The sequence below is a fragment of the Sciurus vulgaris genome (genome assembly GCF_902686455.1).
Source record: "Sciurus vulgaris genome assembly, chromosome: 8".
NCBI classification, from domain to species: domain Eukaryota; kingdom Metazoa; phylum Chordata; class Mammalia; order Rodentia; family Sciuridae; genus Sciurus; species Sciurus vulgaris.
The window spans coordinates 23,634,172-23,651,726 of NC_136468.1; the positions used below are offsets into that span (position 1 = coordinate 23,634,172).

Genomic DNA, 17,555 nt, shown 5'->3' on the forward strand with positions numbered 1-17,555 from the left:
CCACTTGCTACTTTTGTAACCTTGGGTATGTTAATTAACCTCTCTGGCCTCAGTTTCTCACTTGTAACATATTGGTAGTAGTACCTACCTCATTGCGTTGTTGTGATGATCAAATGGGATCATAGAAGGAAATATGTGGACTAACACGTCAGTGAATATATGTTAACCCTTGTGGTTAGTATTACTGGTTTAGAATCTAGGCCAATATGCAACTACATGGTTTAGAATCTAGTTCCAATATGCAATTCTACCTTATAAATCTCATTTAGGATTGGGGAGATAATGTGTCTATCATTTATTATATTTGAGATGCTTATATTCTTGAGAATGGAAAATCCAGTAAGACATAAAGGTGTGTTAGAAGATAATTTCCCAATCACATCAATCTTGTTCAACAGGACATTATTTAGGATGGAGAAGGAACTGTGAAATGCAGCCTGTACTGGCCAAAGAAAGGCGTGAAGTGCACAGATGTTCCTGTTGATCCCTCAGCAGCTACTTCCAAGTGGAGACATTTGACAAGGGAGGAGCTGTGCAGTGAAACGGGACATAAATTTTTGAAGACACATGTGGTAGCCAGCTTCCAAGACAATCCCCAAATGCTCCATGCCTCCTGGTATTTACACTTCTGTGTCATCGTATCAGAATTGTACCAGGGTTGATCTCTGTGACCAAGAGAATGTGGTAGAGGTAGGTCCCTTTTTAAATTGAGCTGTAATTGACATGCTAGAAGTCACCCATTTAAAATGTCCAACTTTGTGAGTGTTAGTATAATTCACAAGCTGTGCAGCCGCCACCACTGTCTAATTCTGAACAATTTCATCACCTCACAGAGAAATTGTGCCCCACCCACCCCTTCCTCCCAGTCACTGGTAACCACTAATCTGCTTTCTGCTTCTATGGATTTAACTGTTCAGGACTTTTTGTACGAATGAATTCATGCAATAAGTAGTCTTTTGTATCTGGCACATTTTGTTTAGTATAATCCATGTTATAGCACATGTAAGTACTTCATTCCTGTTGTAGCTGAATATTATTCTGTCATTTGGACACACCATATTTTGTTTATCCATTCATCAGTTAATGGACATAGGGGTTGTTTCCTCCTTTTGACTATTGTAAATAGTGATCCTGTGAACTTAATTCATTTTAGTTTTTGCTGTTCATCTACATTAGTGTTTAGGACAGTGAAATTTTAGGGTTTTTTTTTTGCTGCTCATTAATAATTTTATTATACTATGATTGAAGCTGTAGTATTGTCACTTTTTAAATAAAATTTATTTGTGACCTAGTACCTCGTCAATTTAAAAAAATTTTCATGGGCCTTTAAAAGCATGATGCATTTTTGGTATCAGGTGTAGAGTTTTGTGTATCTCAATCAAACGTAATTTTTAAATGCTCTCAGTCCTATTTGACTGCAAGCAACAGAAAACTCAACTCAAACTGGCTTAAGAAATAATGAAACTTATTGGCTTACATAGCCAGAAGCCCGGAGATATGGTGAGCCTCCAGGTGACCTAGCCAGTGCTAGACACTCCCTGGGCTGCTCTTCCTGCTCATGGAGTTCGCCAGGTGACTGAGCAGTTCCATAACTGAGTCCCACAAAACAGCATCCAGAAGAGACCATGCCTTTTGAGGAAACTTTGTCCAGAAGCCTCAGCAAATTTCCCCACTTGTTGGCATAAGTCGGGGTATTTGGCCATGTCTGTTCTTGAGTAACCATGGGTAAGAGCATGCTGTGTGGTACCTGGTATCAGCCTGGCTTGAGAAGCAATCACGGGCAAGCCAGAAGAGAAGGTTCTGATGGGGTGTAAACAGTGAGGGCCTACTTCCTGAATGCCAGATGGGATGAATCCCCTCCACCGCCACTACCTTCACCCCAACCTCAGTCTGTGGCTCCCACTCTCTGGGAAGGGTTAAAGCATCGTTACTGGGAAGACACCTACAATGCCCAATACTCTGATTTTCTGAATCCACTTATCTATCATGAGTAGCAAACAGGCCAATTAAGGTCCTCTGTTATTTATTTATTTCTGTGATCCCTTTGGATCTTCTTTACTTGTTTAGATGTTTTATTTGGTAACTAAATGGTCAAGACTGCTAGGTCATCAATGTGGAATGGCAAATTTGCCTCAATGAATGATCCTGCCTTTACTTTTTGTTTTAAAAATTTTTTTGTTGTAGATGAACAGAATGCTTTTATTTTATTTATTTCTATGTGGTACTGAGGATCAAACTCAGTGCCTCACACGTGCTGGCAAGCCCTCTGCCACACAGCCCCAGCCCCAGCCCTGTTCCTTGCCTTTAATTCACCTCTGTCTGATAATGAAATCCCTACTTTCTCTAATTTGTCTTGTATGACTTTTTCTTGCCTCTTATTTTTAACCTTAGGAGTCACTTTGTTTTAGATATGTCCTTTATCAATAGTTCCATTTTCTGTTCCCTTGTATTATTTTCTTAATATGGAAAAATCAATCCCACATTATTGACACAATGCACTAAATAATCTTGTACCTTAGAATTGGATTTATATTGGATTCCACTTTGAAAAATAAGAAAATGAGTACAATTCTGTGTCCTACCTGACCATCCGCCTTTTCACATCCAAGTTTGGCTAGCCAGTGTTATTGTTATACCTTTGAGTAATATACTGATATGTCTCATACTGATTTCCAGCTTTGAACAGTGTCTGTTTGGTATGGAAGATGAGGACATTGGCCTGTTTATACACCCTCCCTCCTTCTATACCTTCCCATCATCTGACTTTAGATAAATCATTTTTCTACCTGGAGAATAAAAATTTATCTTCTTTTTTCTAATCATTCCCTTAGCTGGTTAGCTTTGGTTTGCTTGCAGTGGGTTTAATGTCCGCAATTGTTTTTTGAACCAAATTTTCTATTTACCATTTGAGTCACAGAACTTTAATCACTAATAAGTTCTTCAAGAAATATACCAGGAATCTAAACTTGGAAATATCTGCCTTCAAATCTGGATAAAAATTTGATAAAAAAAAAAAAAAACAACTTTTTTTTTAACTGTCTAAAAATACTGAATGTTGCCAGATAGAAATATGAAGCCAAACTGATTCTCCTTTAAAGGTTTCTTAATTTTTCCCCCTCAATGCCCACTGGATTTATTTTTTTTTGTTTCTGAAGTCTTAGAAATCTTTGTGGACATATGTTTTCAATTATTATGGTAAAAAATCTAGGATTCCTGATGGTGCAGTAAGTTTCCATTTCTTTTCCCTTTGTCTTCAGTACCAGAGGTTGAACTCAGAGCCAGGTGTGTGCTGGAAAAGCGCTCTGCCACTGAGCTGCACCTGGCCCGTTTCATTTTGAGACATAGTCTTGTTGAGTTGAGGATGGCCTCCTGCCTCATCCTCAAACTTGTGATCCTCCTGCTTCAGCCTCTTGTAGAAGCCAGAACTACAGGTGTGTACGAGCACAACGCAGCTGCATGGTAGGTTCACCTCTAAGTCTAAGAAACTCTCAAAGTGTTCCCAAGTGTCTATATAATTTTATTTCCTAGTAGCAATGTATGAACCACACTTGGTATTCTATTTTTTAATTACAGTGTTCCAATAGGTGTATAGTAGTATCTCATTGTGGTTTTTTAAAAGTGTTTTTCTAGGCGATGAACCTTTTTTTTTGTTATTTATATGTGGTGCTGAGGATGGAACCCAGTGCCTCACACATGCTAGGCAAGTGCTCCACCACTGAGCCACAACCCCAGCTGTAGAGGCATGCTTGCGGCTGTTTGGGGAGGAGACCATGGGTGGGCATGCGGGTGAGGGGGGCCGGTCCCACCTGCTAGCGCCCGATGCCTCCTCCCCAGCCCTTACGTGCACAAGCGGCCCTGGCTGCGCTTGAGCCGAGGCCCCAGGAACCTCGTGCATGAGGCTCAGACGAGGGAGCACGCGGGAACACAGGGCTCCTGGGGGTGCCGCTCTACACCATACCCGCACTTCACCCCGCACTTCATCCCGCAAGACCTGCACTTGGACCAGGAAGACCCACCGGTGTCTTGTCTCACAAGGCAAAGACAGGCCTTAACCATCCTGGAAGGCAGAGGGGTGTTGGCATCGAGCCGTCTACAAGGCAAAGAGAAGCAAGCAAGGAAGCACCCCTAAAGAAAAATAAAGAAGTCGGTCATTCCCAGTCCTCCGATTCTTTCCCACGGTCTCGTTGCTGCAGGCGGCAACACCCAGCCCTCACTGTGGTTTTTGATTTGCATTGACCTAAGATATTTAGTACTTTTTCATATGCTTATTAACCATTTCTTGGCCTTCCTTGCTACAATTGGATATTCAAATCTACTGTTCATTATATAATTGTATTGGTTGTATTATTCTTGAGTCCTATAACTCAATTCTTTATATATTATATTAGTTCTTTATATATTATGGATACAAATGCTTTATGAGAAACATAATTTTAAAATGTTTTCCAGTTTTTATTTGAATTTTTCTTTTTTTAAAATTTTTATTGTAAACAAATGGGATAATTCTTATTTCTCTGTACATGAAGTAGAGGCATACCATTTGTGTAATCATACATTTACATAGGGTAATGGTGTTTAATTCATTCTGTTGTTTTTTTCTCCCCCCCACCCCTCTTTTCCCCCTATACAGTCCCTCTTTCCTCCATTCTTGCTCCCCTCGAACCCCACATTATGTGTCATCATCCACTTATCAGAGAGATCATTCGTCCTTTGTTTTTTTGAGACTGGCTTATCTCACTTAGCATGATATTCTCCAATTTCATCCATTTGACTGCAAATGCCATAATTTTATTATTCTTTATGGTTGAGTAATATTCCATTGTGTGTGTGTATATATATATATATATATATATCACAGTTTCTTTATCCATTCATCAATTGAAGGACATCTAGGTTGGTTCCACAATCTAGCTATTGTGAACTGAGCTGTTATAAACATTGATGTGACTGCATCACTGTAGTATGCTGATTTTAAGTCCTTTGGGTATAGGCCAAGGAGTGGGATAGCTGGGTCAAATGGTGGTTCCATTCGAAGTTTTCTAAGGAATCTCCACACTGCTTTCCAGAGTGGCTGCACCAATTTGCAGCCCCACCAGCAATGTATGAGTGTACCTTTCTCCCCACATCCTCGCCAACACCTGTTGCTTGTATTTTTGATAATCGCCATTCTAATTGGGGTGAGATGGAATCTTAGGGTGGTTTTGATTTGCATTTCTCTGATTACTAGAGATGTTGAACATTTTTTCATATATTTGTTGATTGCTTGTAGATCTTCTTCTGTGAAGTGTCTGTTCATTTCCTTTGCCCATTTGCTGATTGGGTTATTTGTATTCTTGGTGTAGAGTTTTTTGAATTCTTTAAAGATTCTGGAAATTAGTGCTGTATCTGAAATATGCATGGCAAAGATTTTCTGCCACTCTGTACGTTCTCTCTTCACATTGCTGATAGTTTCCTTTGCTGAGAGAAAGCTTTTTAGTTTGAATCTATCCCAGTTATTGATTCTTGCTTTTATTTCTTGTGCTATGGGAGTCCTGTTAAGGAAGTCTGATCCTAAGCCAACAAGGTGAAGATTTGGACCTACTTTTTCTTCTATAAGATGCAGGGTCTCTGGTCTGATTCCAAGGTCCTTGATCCATTGTGAGTTGAGTTTTGTGCAGGGTGACAGATAGGGGTTTAGTTTCATTCTGTTGCATGGGGATTTCCAGTTTTCCCAGCACCATTTGTTGAAGAAGCTATCTTTTCTCCATTGCATATTTTTGGCACCTTTGTCTAGTATGAGAAAATTGTATTTATTTGGGTTTGCGTCCGTGTCCTCTATTCTGTACCTTTGATCTACCTGTCTATTTTGGTGCCAATACCATGCTGTTTTTGTTACTATTGCTTTGTAGTATAGTTGAAGCTCTGGTATTGCAATACCTCTTGCTTCGCTCTTTCTGCTAAGGATTGCTTTAGCTATTCTGGGTTTCTTATTCTTCCAGATGAATTTCATGATTGCTTGCTCTATTTCTGTAAGGTACATCATTGGGATTTTAATTGGAATTGCATTGAATCTGTATAGCACTTTTTTTAGTATGGCCATTTTGACAATATTAATTCTGCCTATCCAAGATCATGGGAGATCTTTTCATCTTCTAAGGTTTTCTTTAATTTCTTTCTTTAGTGTTCTATAGTTCTCATTGTAGAGGTCTTTCACCTCTTTTGTTAGATTGATTCCCAAGTATTTTATTTTTTTCGAGGCTATTGTGAATGGGGTAGTTTTCCTAACTTCTCTTTCTGAAGATTCATCACTTATGTATAAAAATGCATTAGATTTATGAGCATTGATCTATATCCAACTACTTTACTGAATTCACTTATGAGTTCTGAAAGTTTTCTGCTGAAATTTCCTGGTTCCTCTAAATTATATTCATGACATCAGCAAATAGGGATAATTTGAGTTCTTCTTTTCCTATTCGTATCCCTTTAATTTCTTTGGTCTGTCTCATTGCTCTGGCTAGAGTTTCAAGGACAGTGTTGAATAGAAGTGGTGAAAGAGGACATCCCTGCCTTGTTCCAGTTTTTAGAGGGAATGCTTTCAGTTTTTCACCATTTAGAATGATATTGGCCATGGGCTTAGCATAGATGGCCTTGACAATGTTAAGGAATGTTCCCAATATCCCTATTTTTTTCTAATGTTTTGAGCATGAAGGGATGCTGTATTTTATCAAATGCTTTTCCTGCATCTATTGAAATAATCATGTGATTCTTGACTTTAAGTCTGTTGATATGGTGAATTACATTTATTAATTTCTGGGTGTTGAAACAACCTTGCATCCCTGGGATAAAACCCACTTGATTATGTTGCACTATCTTTTTAATATATTTTTGTATGAAATTTGCTAAAATTTTGTTGAGAATTTTTGCGTCGATGTTCATTAAGGATATTGGTCTGAAATTTTCTTTCCTCGATGTGTCTCTGTCTGACTTAGGTATCAGGGTGATATTGGCTTCAATGAGTTTGGGAGGGTTCCCTCCTCTTCTATTTCATGGAATACTTTGAGGAGTATTGGAATGAGCTCTTCTTTAAAGGTTTTGTAGAACTCGACTGAGAACCCATCTGGTCCCGACCTTTTCTTTGTTGGTAGACTTTTGATGACTTCTTCTATTTCATTACTTGAAATTGATCTATTTATTTTTTTGTATGTCCTCCTGGTTCAATTTAACTAATACATATGTCTCTAGAAACCTGTTGATGTCTTCGAGATTTTCTATTTTGTTGGAGTATATATTTTCAAAATAGCTTCTAATTATGTTTTGTATTTCACTTGTGTCTGCTGTGATTATTTCCTTGTTCATTCCGAATTTTAGTAATTTGAGTTTTCTCTCTCTTTCTCTTTGTTAGTGTGGCTAAGGGTTTATCAATTTTGTTTATTTTTTCAAAGAACCAACTTTGTCAATTTTTTCGATTGTTTCTTTTGTTTCAATTTCATTGATTTCGGCTCTGATTTTAACTATTTCCTGTCTTCTACTACTTTTGGTGTTACTCTGTTCTTTTTCTAGGGCTTTGAGCTGTAGTGTTAGGTCGTTTATTTGTTGATTTTTTTCTTCTTTTATTGAATGTGCTCCATGAAATAAATTTTTCTCTAAGTACTGCTTTCATAGTGTCCCAGAGATTTTGATATGATATGATATATCTTTCTTCTGATTTACCTCTAAGAATTTTTTTATTTCCCCCTGATGTTGTCTGTTACCCATTCATCATTCAATAGCATATTATTTAATCTCCAGGTGTTGGAGTAGTTTCTGTTTTTTATTCTGTCATTTATTTCTAATTTCAGTCCATTATGATCTGATAGAATACAAGATAGTATCTCTATCTTCTTGTATTTGCTAACAGTAGCTTTTTGGCATAAAATATGGTCTATTTTAGAGAAGGATCCATGTGCTGCTGAGAAGAAAGTGTATTCATTCTTTGTTGGATGGTATATTCTATAAATGTCTGTTAAGTCTAAATTATTGATTATGTTATTAAGATCTATGGTTTCTTTGTTCAATTTTTGTTTGGAAGATCTGTCCAGTGGGGAGAGAGGTGTGTTAAAGTCACCTAGTATTATTGTGTTGTAGTCTATTTGATTCCTGGAATTGAGAAAGATTTGTTTGACGTACATGGATGAACCGTTGTTTGGGGCATAGATATTTATGATTGTTATGTCTTGCTGATTTATGCTTCCCTTAAGCAATATGAAATGTCCTTCTTTATCCCTTCTGACTACCTTTGGTTTGAAGTCTATATTATCTGATATGAGGATGGATACTCTGGTATTTTTGCTGTGTCCATGTGCATGGTATGTTTTTTCCCATCCTTTCACCTTTAGTCTGTGGGTATCTCTTTCTATGAGATGAGTCTCTTTTAGACAGCATATTGTTGGATCTTTCTTTTTTTTTTTTTTAATTTTTTTTTCAGTTTTTTTTTTTTTTTATTGTAAACAAATGGGATACATGTTGTTTCTCTGTTTGTACATGGCGCAAAGGCATACCAATTGTGTAATCATAAATTTACATAGAGTAATGTTGTTTGATTCATTCTGTTATTTTTCCCTTCCCCCCACCCCTCCCACCCCTCTTTACCCTCTATACAGTACTTCCTTCCTCCATACTTGCCCCCCTCCCTAACCCTAACTCTAACCCTAACACTAACCCTTCCCTCCCCCCCATTATGTGTCATCCTCCACTTATTAGCGATATCATTTGTCCTTTGGCTTTTTGAGATTGGCTTATCTCACTTAGCATGATATTCTCCAATTTCATCCATTTGCCTGCAAATGCCATAATTTTATCATTCTTTATGGCTGAGTAATATTCCATTGTATGTATATACCACAGTTTCTTTATCCACTCATCAATTGAAGGGCATCTAGGTTGGTTCCACAGTCTGGCTATTGTGAATTGAGCAGCTATGAACATTGATGTGGCTGTATCTCTGTAGTATGCTGACTTTAAGTCCTTTGGGTATAGGCCAAGGAGTGGGATAGCTGGGTCAAATGGAGGGTCCATTCCGAGTTTTCTAAGGAATCTCCACACTGCTTTCCAGAGTGGCTGCACCAATTTGCAGCCCCACCAGCAATGTATGAGTGTACCTTTCTCCCCACATCCTCGCCAACACCTGTTGCTTGTATTTTTGATAATCGCCATTCTAATTGGGGTGAGATGGAATCTTAGGGTGGTTTTGATTTGCATTTCTCTTATTACTAGAGATGTTGAACATTTTTTCATATGTTTATTGATTGCTTGTAGATCTTCTTCTGTGAAGTGTCTGTTCATTTCCTTAGCCCATTTGTCGATTGGATTATTTGTATAGTTGGTGTAGAGTTTTTTGAGTTCTTTATAGATTCTGGAGATTAGTGCTCTATCTGAAGTATGATTGGCAAAGATATTCTCCCACTCTGTAGGCTCTTTCTTCACATTACTGATAGTTTCCTTTGCTGAGAGAAAGCTTTTTAGTTTGAATCTATCCCAGTTATTGATTCTTGCTTTTATTTCTTGAGCTATGGGAGTCCTGTTGAGGAAGTTCGGTCCTAGGCCGACATGTTGAAGATCGGGACCTACTTTTTCTTCTATAATCTGCAGAGTCTCTGGTCTGATTCCAAGGTCCTTAATCCATTTTGAGTTGAGTTTTGTGCAGGGTGAGAGATATGGGTTTAGTTTCATTCTGTTGCATATGGATTTCCAATCCTCCCAGCACCATTTGTTGAAGAGGCTATCTTTTCTCCATTGCATATTTTTTGGCGCCTTTGTCTAGTATTAGAAAGTTGTATTTATTTGGGTTTGTGTCCGTGTCCTCTATTCTGTACCATTGATCTACCTGTCTATTTTGGTACCAGTACCATGCCGTCTTTGTTACTATTGCTTTGTAATAAAGTTGAAGTTCTGGTATTGCGATACCCCCTGCTTCATTTTTCCTGCGAAGGATTGCTTTAGCTATTCTGGGTTTCTTATTCTTCCAGATGAATTTCATGATTGCTTGCTCTATTTCTGTAAGGTACGTCATTGGGATTTTAATTGGGATTGCATTGAATCTGTATAGCACTTTAGGTAGTATGGCCATTTTGACAATATTAATTCGGCCTATCCAAGAACATGGGAGATCTTTCCATCTTCTAAGGTTTTCTTCGATTTCTTTCTTTAGTGTTCTGTAGTTCTCATTGTAGAGGTCTTTTACCTCTTTTGTGAGATTGATTCCCAAGTATTTTATTTTTTTCGATGCTATGGTGAATGGGGTAGTTTTCATAATTTCTCTTTCTGAGGATTCCTCACTTATGTATAAAAATGCATTGGATTTATGAGCATTGATCTTGTAACCTGCCACTTTACTGAATTCACTTATGAGTTCTAACAGTTTTCTGGTGGAATTTCCTGGTTCCTCTAAGTATATAATCATATCATCCACAAATAGGGATAGTTTGAGTTCTTCTTTTCCTATTCGTATTCCTTTAATTTACTTGGTCTGTCTAATTGCTCTGGCTAGAGTCTCAAGAACGATATTGAATAGGAGTGGTGAAAGTGGGCATCCCTGTCTTGTTCCAGTTTTTAGGGGGAATGCTTTCAGTTTTTCACCGTTTAGAATGATATTAGCCATGGGCTTAGCATAAATGGCCTTTACAATGTTAAGGAATGTTCCCACTATCCCTATTTTTTCTAGTGTTTTGAGCATGAAAGGGTGTTGTATTTTATCAAATGCTTTTTCTGCATCTATTGAAATAATCATGTGGTTCTTGACTTTAAGTCTATTGATATGGTGAATTACATTTATTGATTTCCGGATGTTGAACCAACCTTGCATCCCTGGGATAAAACCCACTTGACCGTGGTGCACTATCTTTTTAATATATTTTTGTATGCGATTTGCTAAAATTTTATTGAGAATTTTTGCGTCAATGTTCATTAATGATATCGGTCTGAAATTTTCTTTCCTCGATTTATCTCTGTCTGGCTTGGGTATCAGGGTAATATTGGTTTCATAGAATGAGTTTGGGAGGGTACCCTCCTCTTCTATTTCATGGAATACTTTGAGAAGTATTGGAATGAGCTCTTCTTTAAAGATTTTGTAGAACTCGGCTGAGAACCCATCTGGTCCTGGACTTTTCTTTGTTGGTAGGCTTTTGATGACCTCTTCTACTTCATTACTTGAAATTGATCTATTTAAATTTTGTATGTCCTCCTCGTTCAATTTAGGCAATTCATATGTCTCTAGAAACCTGTTGATGTCTTCGAAATTTTCTATTTGGTTAGAATATAGATTTTCAAAATAGCTTCTAATTATGTTTTGTATTTCAATCGTGTCTGTTGTGATATTTCCTTGTTCATTCCGAATTTTGGTGATTTGGGTTTTCTCTCGTCTTCTCTTTGTTAGAGTGGCTACGGGTTTATCAATTTTGTTTATTTTTTCAAAGAACCAACTATTTATTTTGTCAATTTTTTGTTTAGTTTCTTTTGTTTCAATTTCGTTGATTTCAGCTCTGAGTTTAACTATTTCCTGTCTTCTACTACTTTTGGTATTGGTCTGTTCTTCTTTTTGTAGGGCTTTGAGCTGAAGTGTTAGGTTGTTTATTTGTTGATTTTTACTTCTTTTATTGAATGCGCTCCATGAAATAAATTTTCCTCTAAGTACTGCTTTCATAGTGTCCCAAAGATTTTGATATGATGTTTCTTTGTTCTCATTTACCTCTAGGAATTTTTAAATTTCCTTCCTAATATCTTCTGTTATCCATTCATCATGTAATAGCATATTGTTTAATCTCCAGGTGTTGGAGTAGCTTCTGTTTTTTACTCTTTCATTTATTTCTAACTTCAAACCATTATGATCTGATAGAATACAAGGTAGTGTCTCTATCTTCTTGTATTTGCTTACATTAGCTTTGTGGCATAATATATGGTCTATTTTAGAGAAGGATCCATGTGCTGCTGAGAAGAAAGTGTATTCGCTCTTGGTTGGATGGTATATTCTATAAATGTCCGTTAAGTCTAAATTATTGATTGTGTTATTGAGATCTATGGTTTCTTTGTTCAATTTTTGTCTGGAAGATCTGTCCAGTGGTGAGAGAGGCATGTTAAAATCACCTAGTATTATTGTGTTATGGTCTATTTGGTTTCTGAAATTGAGAAGGATTTGTTTGACATACATGGATGAACCACTGTTTGGGGCATAGATGTTTATGATTGTTATGTCTTGCTGATTTATGGTTCCCTTAAGCAGTATGTAATGTCCTTCTTTATCCCTTTTGACTAGTTTTGACTTGAAGTCCACCTTATCTGAAATGAGGATGGATACCCCAGCTTTTTTGCTGAGTCCATGTGCATGATATGTTTTCCCCCATCCTTTTACCTTTAGTCTATGTGTATCTCTTTCTACGAGGTGAGTCTCTTGCAGGCAACATATTGTTGGATCTTTCTTTTTGATCCAATCTGCCAGTCTATGTCTTTTGATTGATGAATTCAGGCCATTAATATTCAGGGTTATTATTGAGATATGATTAGTATTCCCGGTCATTTGGTTCATTTTATTTATTTATTTATTTATTTATTTATTTATTTATTTATTTATTTATTTATTTTGAGACGACTTGGTTCTTCCTTTATTTGACAATTCCTTTAGGATGGTTCCTCCCATTGCTGATTTGTTTCTTTGTTTTTCATCTCTTCCTCATGGAATATTTTGCTGAGAATGTTCTGTAATGCTGGCTTTCTTTTTGTAAATTCTTTTAGCTTTTGTTTATCATGGAAGGATTTTATTTCATCATCAAATTTGAAGGTAAGTTTTGTTGGGTATAAGATTCTTAGTTGGCATCCATTTTCTTTCAGGGCTTGAAAAATGTTGTTCCAGGCCCTTCTAGCTTTTAGGGTCTGGATTGAAAAATCTGCTGATATCCGTATTGGTTTCCCCCTGAATGTAATTTGATTCCTCTCTCTTGCGGCCTTTAAAATTCTGTCTTTATTTTGTATGTTGGGCATTTTCATTATAATGTGCCTTGGTGTGGGTCTGTTGTAATTTTGTATATTTGGAGTCCTATAAGCCTCTTGTACTTGATCTTCCATTTCATTCTTCAGATTTGGGAAATTTTCTGATAGTATTTCATTGAATAGATTGTTCATTCCTTTGGTCTGTTTCTCTAAGCCTTCCTCAATTCCAATAATTCTCAAATTTGGCCTCTTCATGATATCCCATAGTTCTTGTAGATTCTGTTCATGATTTCTTACCATCTTCTCTGTTTGTTCAACTTTGTTTTCAAGGTTAAATATTTTATCTTCAATGTCTGATGTTCTGTCTTCCAGGTGTTCTATCCTATTGGTTATGCTTTCTATGGAGTTCTTAATTTGGTTTATTGTTTCCTTCATTTCAAGGATTTCTGTTTGGTTTTTTTTCAATATCTCTAACTCGTTATTGAAGTGATCTTTTGCTTCCTGTATTTGCTCTTTTAACTGTTGATTGGTGCGATCATTCAGTGCCTGCATTTGCTCTTGCATCTCGTCATTTGCTTCCCTGAGCATTTTAATTATGTATATTCTGAACTCCCTTTCTGTCATTTCTTCTGACATGTTGTCGTTGGGTTTCATTGATGTAACATCTAGATTTGTTTGCAGCATTTTCTTTCCTTGTTTTCTCATATTGTTCAGGTATCAGTTGACCGCTGTGATATTGCAGATTTCCTCTATTGTCTTATAATATCCCTGAAGATTTCTATTATATCCCCTCTTAGTCTTCAGTAGCCTGAAATCTTGGAGGAAGTTGATAATGCAGTGCTCCACAAGGGAGCTGACTCCCTAGGGGTGGTGGCCTTCTGGTGGGGTATATTCCCTGCTAGTGGGCAGAGGTACCTTCACTTGCTGATGAATGGTCATCCAGAATGGAAGTAGGTTGTGGGCTGATGCAAGACCAGTTTGGGCCTGTGTCTCTGATTTTACGGTCCTTTTGGGAGAACCTCACCCAACAGGGAGGAGTCACCCGGTGGGGAGGTCTCGCTGGTCGGTTTTCCTCCCAGAGGTTCCGTTCAATTCACAACTACCGCCTGGGCTGGGCAGCCTTCTTCTGCAATGTTCCCAGGGACCCGGACCTACCTCCTGGGCCTGGAAGCCTCACCCTTCGCAAACGAATCTCCTTCGGCTGCCTCTCCTCAGAGAAGCTGCCTGCAGTCCTGGAGCCTTCGCTCCGCCCCTCAGTTTGTCTGTGGGGTCCTTCCACCAAGAAGCCGTCTAGGACCCTGCTCTGCACTTTACGCCTGGCTATGCGGCCCCTCCTCTGAGCAGCCACCTGGAGCCCCTTACAATCGCTCCGAGTCCCAGTGACCCGCCACACGCCTTTTCCTCCGGCAGCCACCTGTTGTTCCGTGCGGTCGCTCTAAGACCAAGTGACCCACCACGCACCACTTTCTCCACCAGGCAGTTACCCAGAGATCTGGTGCGTCACGAGTCCCAAGAACTCACTGTGCACCTTCTTGTCCCGACTGCCTCCTGTAGCCCTGGTGCAGTCACTTCGAGCCCAAGCACCCCGCCGCGCTCCTCCTCCTTCTCCAGACAACCCCCCTATGTTCAGGAGCGGATGCTCTGGGACCAAACCACTCACCACGCTGTTCCACCAGATAGCCGCCCAGAGCCCTGGCGCAGCTGCTCCAATTCCAAGCGATGTGCCGAGCCCGTATTTCTCCTTCTCCTCTGGGCAGCCCCCTGTGTTCAGGGGTGGTCACGTTCAGTCCAAACAGCTCACCAAGCACCTTCTCCTTTGGGCAGCCTCCCAGAGCGCGGGTGGGTTGTGCCGAGTCCAAGCGCTGTGGTGAACAGCCACCTCTCCAATGCTCCCAGCTGTCTGCGATCACTGCTCCCGCGGGGGGAGGGGCGCCTCGCCGGCCGTTCTACTTTGCAAAGATCCCTGCTTTTGGGGCTACCGCCCCGTCCAGGACTCCTGCCCCGTCCGGGACGGCTGCCCAGTGGGATACTCTCGCCTGGCTGCTTTGAGTTGGTCCCAAGGCTCTCTATATCTCCTCTTCTTGAGTCCTGAGTCCTGGAGCAACACGAAACGCAGCCACCCTCTAGTCCGCCATCTTGAATTCCCCTGCATTTCTCTTATTACTAGAGATGTTGAACATTTTTCCATATGTTTGTTGATTGCTTGTAGATCTTCTTCTGTGAAGTGTCTATTCATTTCCTTAGCCCATTTGTCCACTGGATTATTTGAATTCTTGAAGTAGAGTTTTTTGAGTTTTTTATAGATTCGGGATATTAGCACTCTATCTGAAGTATGATTGGCAAAGATATTCTCCCACTCTGTAGGCTTTTTCTTCGCATTGCTGATAGTTTCCTTTGCTGAGAGAAAGCTTTTTAGTTTGAATCTATCCCAGTGGTTGATTCTAGCTTTTATTTCTTGTGCTATGGGAGTCCTGTTAAGGAAGTCTGATCCTAGACCAACAAGGTGAAGATTTGGACCTACTTTTTCTTCTATAATCTGCAGGGTCTCTAGTCTGATTCCGAGGTCCTTAATCTATTTTGAGTTTAGTTTCGTGCATGGTGAGAGATATGGGTTTAGTTTCATTCTGTTCCATATGGATTTCCAATTCTCCCAGCACCATTTGTTGAAGAGGCTATCTTTTCTCCATTGCATATTTTTGGCACCTTTGTCTAGTATGAGAAAATTGTATTTATTTGGGTTTGTGTCCGTGTCCTCTATTCTGTACCATTGATCTACCTTTATATTTTGGTACCAATACCATGCCGTTTTTGTTACTATTGCTTTGTAGTAGAGTTGAAGATCTGGTATTGCAATACCCCTTGTTTCACTCTTCCTGCTAAGGATTGCTTTAGCTATTCTGGGTTTCTTATTCTTCCAGATGAATTTCATAATTGCTTGCTCTATTTCTGTAAGGTACGTCATTGGGATTTTAATTGCAATTGCATTGAATTTGTATAGCACTTTAGGTAGTATGGCCATTTTGACAATATTAATTCTTCCTATCCAAGAACATGGAAGATCTTTCCATCTTCTAAGGTGTTCTTTAATTTCTTTCTTTAGTGTTGTATAGTTCTCATTGTAGAGGTCTTTCACCTCTTTTGTGAGATTGATTCCCAAGTATTTTATTTTTTTCGAGGCTATTGGGAATGGGGTAGTTTTCCTAATTTCTCTTTCTGAAGATTCATCACTTATGTATAAAAATGCGTTGGATTTATGGGCATTGATCTTGTAACCTGCTACTTTACTGAATTCACTTATGAGTTCTAAGAGTTTTCTGGTGGAATTTCCAGGTTCCTCTAAATATATAATCATGTCATCAGCAAACAGGGATAGTTTGAGTTCTTCTTTTCTAATTCGTATCCCTTTAATTTCTTTGGTTTGTCTAATTGCTCTGGCCAGAGTCTCAAGAACGATGTTGAATAGAAGTGGTGAAAGAGGGCATCCCTGCCTTGTTCCAGTTTTTAGGGGGAATGCTTTCAGTTTTTCACCATTTAGAATGATATTAGCCATGGGCTTAGCATAAATGGCCTTTACAATGTTAAGGAATGTTCCCACTATCCCTATTTTTTCTAGTGTTTTGAGCATGAAAGGGTGCTGTATTTTATCAAAGGCTTTTTCTGCATCTATTGAAATAATCATGTGATTCTTGACTTTAAGTCTATTGATATGGTGAATGACATTTATTGATTTCCTGATGTTGAACCAACCTTGCATCCCTGGGATGAAGCCCACTTGATCATGGTGCACTATCTTTTTAATATGTTTTTGTATGCGATTTGCTAAAATTTTGTTGAGAATTTTTGCGTCGATGTTCATTAAGGATATTGGTCTGAAATTTTCTTTCCTTGATGAGTCTCTGTCTGGTTTAGGTATCAGTGTGATATTGGCTTCATAGAATGAGTTTGGGAGGGTTCCCTCCTCTTCTATTTTATGGAATACTTTGAGAAATATTGGAATGAGCTCTTCTTTAAAGGTTTTGTAGAACTCGGCTGAGAACCCATCTGGTCCCGGACTTTTCTTTGTTGGTAGGCTTTTGATGACTTCTTCTATTTCAGTACTTGAAATTGGTCTATTTAAATTGTGTATGTCCTCCTTGTTCAGTTTAGGCAATTCATATGTCTCTAGAAACCTGTTGATGTCTTCGAAATTTTCTATTTTTTTGGAGTATAGATTTTCAAAATAGCTTCTAATTATGTTTTGTATTTCAATCCTGTCTGTTGTGATATTTCCTTGTTCATTCCGAATTTTAGTGATTTGGGTTTTCTCGCATCTTCTCTTTGTTAGTGTGGCTAAAGGTTTATCAATTTTGTTTATTTTTTCGAAGAACCAACTATTTATTTTGTCAATTTTTTGTTTAGTTTCTTTTGTTTCAATTTCATTGATTTCAGCTCTGAGTTTAACTATTTCCTGTCTTCTACTACTTTTGGTGCTGTTCTGTTCTTCTTTTTCTAGGGCTTTGAGCTGAAGTGTTAGGTTGTTTATTTGTTGAGTTTTACTTCTTTTATTAAATGCGCTCCATGAAATTAATTTTCCTCTAAGTACTGCTTTCATAGTGTCCCAGAGATTTTGATATGATGTT

The 17,555-nt window shown here is 38.5% G+C and overlaps 2 long non-coding RNA genes across 2 annotated transcripts in view; one reads left to right on the forward strand and one right to left on the reverse strand.

The window, feature by feature from the left end:
- The window catches only part of LOC306667527, a 159,459-nt gene extending 154,353 nt beyond the window's left edge, over positions 1–5,106 (reverse strand). Inside the window, exon 1 of the long non-coding RNA XR_013765586.1 lies at positions 4,905–5,106. This is a non-coding gene — a long non-coding RNA (uncharacterized lncRNA). The remainder of the gene's footprint in view (positions 1–4,904) is intronic.
- The window catches only part of LOC306667533, a 58,310-nt gene that overhangs the window by 2,570 nt on the left and 38,185 nt on the right, over positions 1–17,555 (forward strand). The window contains exons 5-6 of the long non-coding RNA XR_013765591.1: positions 399–690; positions 3,258–3,459. This is a non-coding gene — a long non-coding RNA (uncharacterized lncRNA). The remainder of the gene's footprint in view (positions 1–398; positions 691–3,257; positions 3,460–17,555) is intronic.